This window comes from Neoarius graeffei, chromosome 17 (assembly GCF_027579695.1).
Source record: "Neoarius graeffei isolate fNeoGra1 chromosome 17, fNeoGra1.pri, whole genome shotgun sequence".
In the NCBI taxonomy this organism is placed as follows: domain Eukaryota; kingdom Metazoa; phylum Chordata; class Actinopteri; order Siluriformes; family Ariidae; genus Neoarius; species Neoarius graeffei.
In genome coordinates, this window is record NC_083585.1 from 19,769,671 (window position 1) to 19,777,954 (window position 8,284).

Below are 8,284 nucleotides of genomic sequence, written 5' to 3' on the forward strand. Positions count from 1 at the left end.
CTGTATGGGCTCAGTGACACTTCAGAAAACCATCGTCTGTGAAAACAGCTCATTGCTGCATCCACAAACGCAAGTTAAAACCAGATATAAACAATATCCAGAAACACCGCCACCTTCTCTGGGCCTGAGCTCTTTTATGATGGACTGAGGTGAAGTGGAAAATTGTCCCGAGGTCTGACGAATGAAAAGTAGAAATTCTTTTTAGAAATCATGAACACCACGTCCTCCAGGCTAAAGAGGAGAGGGACCATCTGGCTTGTTATCAGTGCGCAGTTCAAAAGCCAGCATCTGTGATGGTATGAGGGTTCATTAGTGTGCATTACATGAGTAGCTTGTGCATCTGGGAAGGCAGCATTAATGCTGAATGATATATACATGTTTCAGAGCAATATGCTGCCATCCAGATAAAATCTTTTTCAGGGAAGGCCTTCCTTCTTTCAACAAGACAACGCCAAACCGCTTTCTGCACATATTAAAACTGCATGGCTCCACAGTAAAAGAGTCCGGGTGCTAAACTGGCCTGCTGCAGTCCAGACCTGTCTCCCATTTAAAACATTTGGTGCATTATGAAGCGCAAAATACGACAAAGGAGACCCCGAACTGTTAAGCAACTGAAATTGTATACCAGGCAAGAATGGGACAACATTCCTCTTTCAAAACTACAGCAACTGGTCTCCTCGGTTCCCAAATGTTTACAGAGGGTTGTTAAAAGTAGAGGTGATGCAACACAGTGATAAATATGCCCCTGTCCCAACTTTTCTGAATTGTGTTGCTGACATCAAATTGAAAATAAGCATGTATTTTTAAACAAACAGTAACATTTCTCAGTTTCAACATTTAATATGTTGTCTTTATACTATTTTCAATGAAATATAGGGTTTCCATGATTTGCAAATTATTGCATTCTGTATTTATTTACAGTTTACACAGTGTCCCAACTTTTTTGGAATTGGGGTTGTAGACAGAGAGAATCTCTTTTTGGGATCTCTTACAAATGGCTGTCCATAGCAGTCTGGCCACAGGGACGGACTGGGACCAAAAAACGGCCCTGGAGTTTCCCCCCAAATAGGCCCACTATACTATAGTGCTATAGTAAAGTGCTTTAGTGGTATTGTCTGTCATAACAAAACCCACACAGATGAACTATTTATGATTGTTTATTCAAGAACTCAAGAACACCTAATATTCAAGAACGACTAAACATCACTCGCATCTCCTAAACAAAGTTGAACATAGACATTGTCTTTTGTACTGCTATTTTACAGTCACTTCTATGCTTGCATTTTAAAGAGAAAAAAAAACTGTATCACTGATATTTGTAACTGACTTTGCCAACAATAATTACACTGAGCAGTCATTCTGAATGTTGGCTATTAAAGGTTGGTACAATTAGTGCTGAGGGAGAAGTAGTTTCTTCAGAAGGTCACTGTTTTCTGTCGCTCTGTCAATGATACAGTCACTATCCAGGGACATGAGGTTTCAGTAGCCATTAACATGAAGGCCTCAAGGTATTATTTGGAATGACAGCCTTTAAACCTGTACTTATACCTCATTCTATGTTTAAAAACCAGCCAAAACTTTGGATAAACATAGCATTTGATACCTAGGCTACAGACAAGAAGAATAAAACAGATTTGGAGGTTTTTCCTAAATCCCAATTACATTTTTAGCCTTTTAGGCCTATTCTGTGTAAGAATTAGCCTGCTTGACACATTTTATAGTTTTAATATTATGCTGATTTTTTGGTAGGTAAGCCTGACAAAGAGATCTAAAATTAGGCTATTAACAAATTGCACAATGCAATGCTGCTGTGATTAGTTATGATACCATTCAACCAATCATTCTTCAAACAACATTTGTAGCCTATTCCACAGACATTCCACCACGCACCACAAAAGAGTAGACAAAGATAAATGGTGCCAAAATGGAAAACACTTCTCCCCCTCAAACTTTTGGTTAATGATGGGCTAGAGCTTTGGTTCTCTTGAACGTAAAGAGCCTAATCTGCATGAATTATGCAGAGGTGAACATATGAAATTGTGGCCATTTGTGCTTGCCTGTCTATTTATAATTGGCTTGCTTGGTAGTTACGTGTTTGTTTTGACAGCAATAAACCACATATTTCTCATCATCACACCGCAAATCCAGTCAATAGAAGATTGGCCTACTATGAGAGGGGTCTATGAGTGGCCTTTACGTAACCTGTTTTATGCTATGGTTTTATGTCGTTGTCACTTACCGGTACCTCCTCCTCCGGTGAAATTCCCTCAGCTGCCTGCCCCTCATGACTATCATCTTCAGCATGTGGTTGGTCAGGTTGGATGTCCACCTGGTTCTCAGTCTTGCTTGGTGATAATGTGACATGAACGTTACTGCTGCTGCTTGCAGTTGCACTGCTGCCAAAAAGCTCTGTGAGCTTTCTCCATTTTGAAGCATCTTCTTCAGGTGACTTCACTTTCTTTTGTTTTAACTTTTCCCATCCACCTTTCTCCTTATGTTTTCTGCTTGCCATCTTTCTGTTGACAGACACTAATGTTACTCTTCTTTGTTGGCTTTTAGGCCTATGGAATAATGATTGATGGATAAATTATCGTCTTAGCGCCACCTGTTGTTAGTTGATAGACTGAAAATTTTGGTTATTGAACAGGGCCGACGGCCGTAGACCAGACAGCCGTTCTGGACTTTTCCAGAACACACAGATTGCCAGTCCGCCCCGTCTGGCCATGTGCACCGAACAATATAGTTAAGAAATATGCTTCCATTATTCGTAACTGCTTATCCTGTGCAGGGTCACAGGCAAGCTGGATCCTATCCCAGCTGACTATGGGCGAGAGGCGGGCTACACCCTGGACAAGTCACCAGATCATCACAGGGCTGACACATAGACACAGACAACCATTCACACCTATGGTCAATTTAGAGCCACCAATTATCCTAACCTGCATGTCTTTGGGAAACCGGAACATCTGGAAGAAACCCACGCAGACATGGGGAGAACATGCAAACTCCACACAGAGAGGCCCCCGTTGGCCACTGAGCTCAAACCCAGAACCTTCTTGCTGTGAGGCAACAGTGCTAACCACTACACCACCGTGTCACCCCTTATTAAGAAATATGAATTGGAGAATTTGAAGATACTGCTGATATTTTGAGCTTTTGTTCTTAATGTTTGATCTAATTGGGGCAAATGTGAATTCCATGAGGAGGTTTCTGAAGCAGAATATTTTGCCTTAGACAGGAAACCATTAATCTGGGTTCATCTAGCTGTCTGAGATGATGTAAATGAAACTAATTGGAAAAGAGGGATTTAAACCCCGTGAGGGCACTCAGGAGTCGGTGAAGTTTTTAATTTTGAAAGCCATGTACACTGTTTAATGCTCATCAAAAATAAAATAAAACAAAAATAAAAACAGCCTCTAACTTAAATGAATTAATTCATAAAAAGTAATTAGTTAATTTAGTTATAACATCATGGTAAAAGGGAAAACACTTGTCAGTGTTTTGAGTATAATACCATATTCATGGAGAGGTAAACAAACAGATGAAGGAATTATATTTGAATTAAAGTTTTGACTGTAAATATGCAACAAATTTTAGCAGTAGTTTGCTAACTTGAGGCAAATTAAACTATTAGGTATGAAGGAATAATTTGGACTGTATTAATTAAATAAACAGCCTAGAACTATTCTGCAATAGTTATTTACCAGTCCAGCTCCTGGTGTGACTCATATGTAATTTGCTTTAAATATATTAATGCATATAGCTCAATTTAAATGTGTCCCAGGACTAGCTAGCTCTGGGAAACATTTCCATTTAGTTAATTTAATCAATGTAAATGTGTCCCAGGACCAGTATTAGACTCTGGGACACATTTACCTTTAGTTAAATTAAAGCAAGTAAAATAGATCTGTATCCCACAACCAGTATGAGGTGGCTTTGTTCTAGGCTACGCACCAAGATTGTAGAGTTATGACAAGCGAAGAGGCTGATCAGCTTTACCACTCTGCTTCTTGGCTGGAATTTTCAATAAGCTGTGTTAAAAGGCATAATGATCAGTGGTAAACCCAGGCAGCGTTTTCTCATTTTGTTTAACCTGAGCTTTTTCTTCATGACTCCTTGCTGTCGATTCGGTATGTGATTTGTACCCCGATTAACTGGAGATATTTGTTTTCCAATTTCAGTGTTGTCCTCTTCCTGGAGTTCTCAAATTAAATTGAAGTATTAGAGTGGTCACTAATATAATTTTTGCCCAGTTTTATCAGTGGAGATAATTGGTTCAATGTTTGTTCAGTTGTGTGCTCTGAGATGATTTTCTGCTCACCGTGGTTGTAAAGAGTGCTTATTTGACCATTCTGATCTAACCTCTCTTCTCATCAAGGCATTTCTGCTTGCAGAACTGCTGCTCAGTAGATGTTTTTTGTATTTTGCACCACTCTGTCTAAGCACTAAAGCAGTTGTTCCCAAACTTTTTAGGTCACATGTGCACTTCTATACATCCTGACCGAGTTGATGCAGCCCTCAACATTAAAAAATAAAGCAACATTAATGATATTTGCATCAAGTTTAATCATGTATAAAATAATTTGTCACGATCATCATTAAACCACTTATAGGCAAACAAGTTCGACTGAAAGAAATTGCAACAAAACATGCTCAAAATGCATATGAAACCAATCAACAATGTTTAAAAAATATTTAAAAAAAATGCATGGCACAAAGGTATGTAATTGTTAGAGTCTCAAATATCATAAAGAATTGTTATTTTTATCACCATGCAAACTGACATGCATGCAGACTTTGTCGCATTACAAGCTTGAATTAAAATGGATTTTTGGAGGGTTAGTACCATTTGATTTACACAACATGCCTACCACTTTAAAGGTCAGGGTTTTTTTTTTTTTTGTGTGTGTGTGACACAAACAATAATTCAGATGAAAAAAAAAAAAACAGAGATCTGGAGTGTGTATAGGTATTCACCCCCCAAAGTTAATACTTTGTAGAGCCACCTTTTGCTGCAATTACAGCTGCACATCTCTTGGGGTATGTCTCTATTAGCTTAGCACATCTAGCCACTGGGATTTTTGCCCATTCCTCAAGGCAAAACTGCTGCAACTCCTTCAAGTTAGATGGGTTGTGTTGGTGTACCGCAGTCTTCAAGTTATGCCACAGATTCTCAATTGGATTGAGGTCTGGGCTTTGACGAGGCCATTCCAAGACATTTAAATGTTTCCCTTTAAACCACTCCAGTGAAGCTTTAGCAGTATGTTTAGGGTCATTGTCCTGCTGGAATGTGAACCTTCATCCCAGTCTCAAACCTCTGGCCAACTCAAACAGGTTTTCCTCCAGAATTGCCCTGTATTTAGTGCCATCCACCTTTGCTTCAGTCCTGACCAGCTTTCCTGTTCCTGCAGATGAAAAATATCCCCACAGCATGATGCTGCCACCACCATGCTTCACTGTCGGAATGGTGTTCTCAGGGTGTTGGGTTTGCGCCACACATGCCATTTCCCATGATGGCCAAAAAGATCAGTTTTAGCCTCATCTGACCAGAGAATCTTCTTCCATGTGTTTGGGAAGTCTGCTACATTCTGTTGGGCAAATTCCAAATGTGTTTTCTTAAGCAATGGCTTTTTTCTGGCCACTCTTCCATAAAGCCCCACTCTGTGGACTGTACGGCTTAAAGTGGTCCGATGGACAGATACTCCCATCTCCACTGTGGATCTTTGCAGCTCCTTCAGTGTTATCTTTGATATCTTTGTTGCATCTCTGATTAATGCCCTCCTGTGAGTTTTGGTGGGCGGCCTTTTCTTGTCAGGTTTGTAGTGGTGCCATATTCTTTCCATTTTGCTATAATGGATTTAATGGAGCTCTGTGGGATATTTAAAGTTTGGGATATTTTTTATAACCCAACCCTGATCTATACTTCTCCACAACTTTGTCTCTGACCTGTTTGGAGGCTCCTTGGTTTTCATGTTGCTTGCTTAGTCGTGTTGCAGAGTCAGGGTCCTTCCAGAACAGGTTGATTTATACAGACATCATGTGGCAGATCATGTGACACTTTGATTGCACACATGTGGATCTTAATCAACTAATTATGTGGCTAATGAAGTGAACTGGTTAGACCAGCTCTTATTTAGGGGTTTCATACGAAAAGGGGGTGAATACCTATACACACTCCAGATTTCTGTTTTTTTTTATCTTAACTATTGTTTGTGTTACAAAAAAAAAAAAAAATTGACCTTTAAAATGGTAGGCATGTTGTGTAAATCAAATGGTGCTAACCCTCCAAAAATCCATTTTAATTCCAGCTTGTAATGTGACAAAACAGGACAAACACCAAGGGGGATGAATACTTTTGCAAGACACTATACCCCACTTTGGGAAACCCAGGTCTACATAATACTGTACATGAAAATCCAAGGAGATTAGCAGTTTCTGAAAACTAGCCCATCTGGCACCAACACCCACACCATGATTAAGCTCACTAAGCTCACATCCTTCCCTTTCTGATTTTTGATGCAAACCTTAACTGAAGCTCTTGGCCTGTGTCAGCATGGTTTTATAACTTACTACCACATGATTGACTGTCCCTATCAAAGTGGCAAATGAGAGTATTTAGAGATAGCTAGGGAGCCATCAGGATGCATTTTAAACTTTTTTTTTTTTTTAAATGCAGGAATCTGAGGACTGAGTTTCTTTTCTGAGCTGTATATACACTATACCCTACGGCTGTAAAGGTATGAAGGATCTTTAATCACATTGGACTGAACCTGAGGCACTTTGGTGAAATCCTTACAGATTAATTACACACGTTGTAAGCAGTCCTTTTCTCCCTATGGCTCTCATCTGACACCTGTAGTATTTCAGTGTGCGGGCAGTTAGATTTTGCCTTGATTTATGGCAGTAATTGGTAAAAGAAGTGGCCGATAAATGGCTGGGGCCTTTCATTCCTCGAAAAATTCAAGTCATTATCTGAGCGCTCCGAATCCTTTCAATCTAATAATGCTCTCAGTGTTCTTTTTAAGCTTTTAAACTAATTTGTGATTGATTGCTAATTATCAGTGATGGAGCCTCTTGAGACAGTACTTTCCTATTCCAAGCATGTGTTCCTATCTTTAAACTGTTTGAAAGGGCCTATAACTTTCGAACGGTCGACTCGGCTCCCTCAGTAGAGTCAATACTCAGCCGCCAGACAGTTGAGTGATCATTGATGTCTTTTGCCAATACTGGAAATTGCTTCTCAACAAAAATAAACCACCTGACACATAAATGCCTAGCCTGGTTTTGATAGCACTGTAGTCACCACTCAACATTGTTACTGCTGTTATTGAGCTTCTTATTGGTTATTTGTTTCATACCTTCTTCCCCATGCACTTTGCTTGACAGATCCACGTTCCTTAATTACGTGACCATTGATTTCGGCTCCAGTCAGAGAAAGGGAGAAAGTGGAAGAGAAAATACCCTCCTAAAGACTGGACATATATAAGTCTTTTCAGAGCTACAAGAGCTGCGAGTGAAAAGGCTCTGAAAAGGCTACGTCTCTGAGAAGGAGATGCCAAGTGGCGCTTGCGTTCTAGAAATTTTATTTTCCTAATGGCATTTTTTTAAAAATATAACTGTTCAGATACTTAAAAGGTTAGTTTTGAAGCCTGTTTTCATGTTTGTTTATCACAGGTTAGGGCAGTCACAGTTGTAACAGGACTCAATTACATTGTTCGCTCAAGTGGAACTTCAGTTTGAGAATTAAAGGCTGTTGCTGATGTGCAGAACATGAATAGGTGAGTGATTTAAACATGAATGATAACCTGTCCATGTAAATATTCTGTCTATACTTAAAGTTTTACGTTAAAGCATTGGTCTATTTTGTGTACGCATGTGTGCAAATGTGAACTACTACAAAGCACATTTTAATAACTTCTCAAATAGCGGCTAACCCAGATTTGACGAGGAGTCTACTCAGAAGATCCAGGACCTTACAGTACCTTCAAGCGCTTGTTCCATTCAGTGCCAGTAGGAGGCAGTAGAGATTTACAGTAGCAGTGCTGGACCACTTTCTGTTCTTGCACATAGACAGGGCAATGCGTATACAATGCATATCCATGCATCATATCACAAAGCAAAAGTCGTCTCAGACTGGTTTCACGAACATGACAATGAGTTTAGTTTTCTCCACTGGTCTTCCCAGTCACTGGATCTGAATCCAGTAAAACATCTTTGGGATGTGGTAGAACAGGAGATTGAAAGCATGCAAGTGCACCTGAAAAGTCTGCAGGAGCTGCATGAT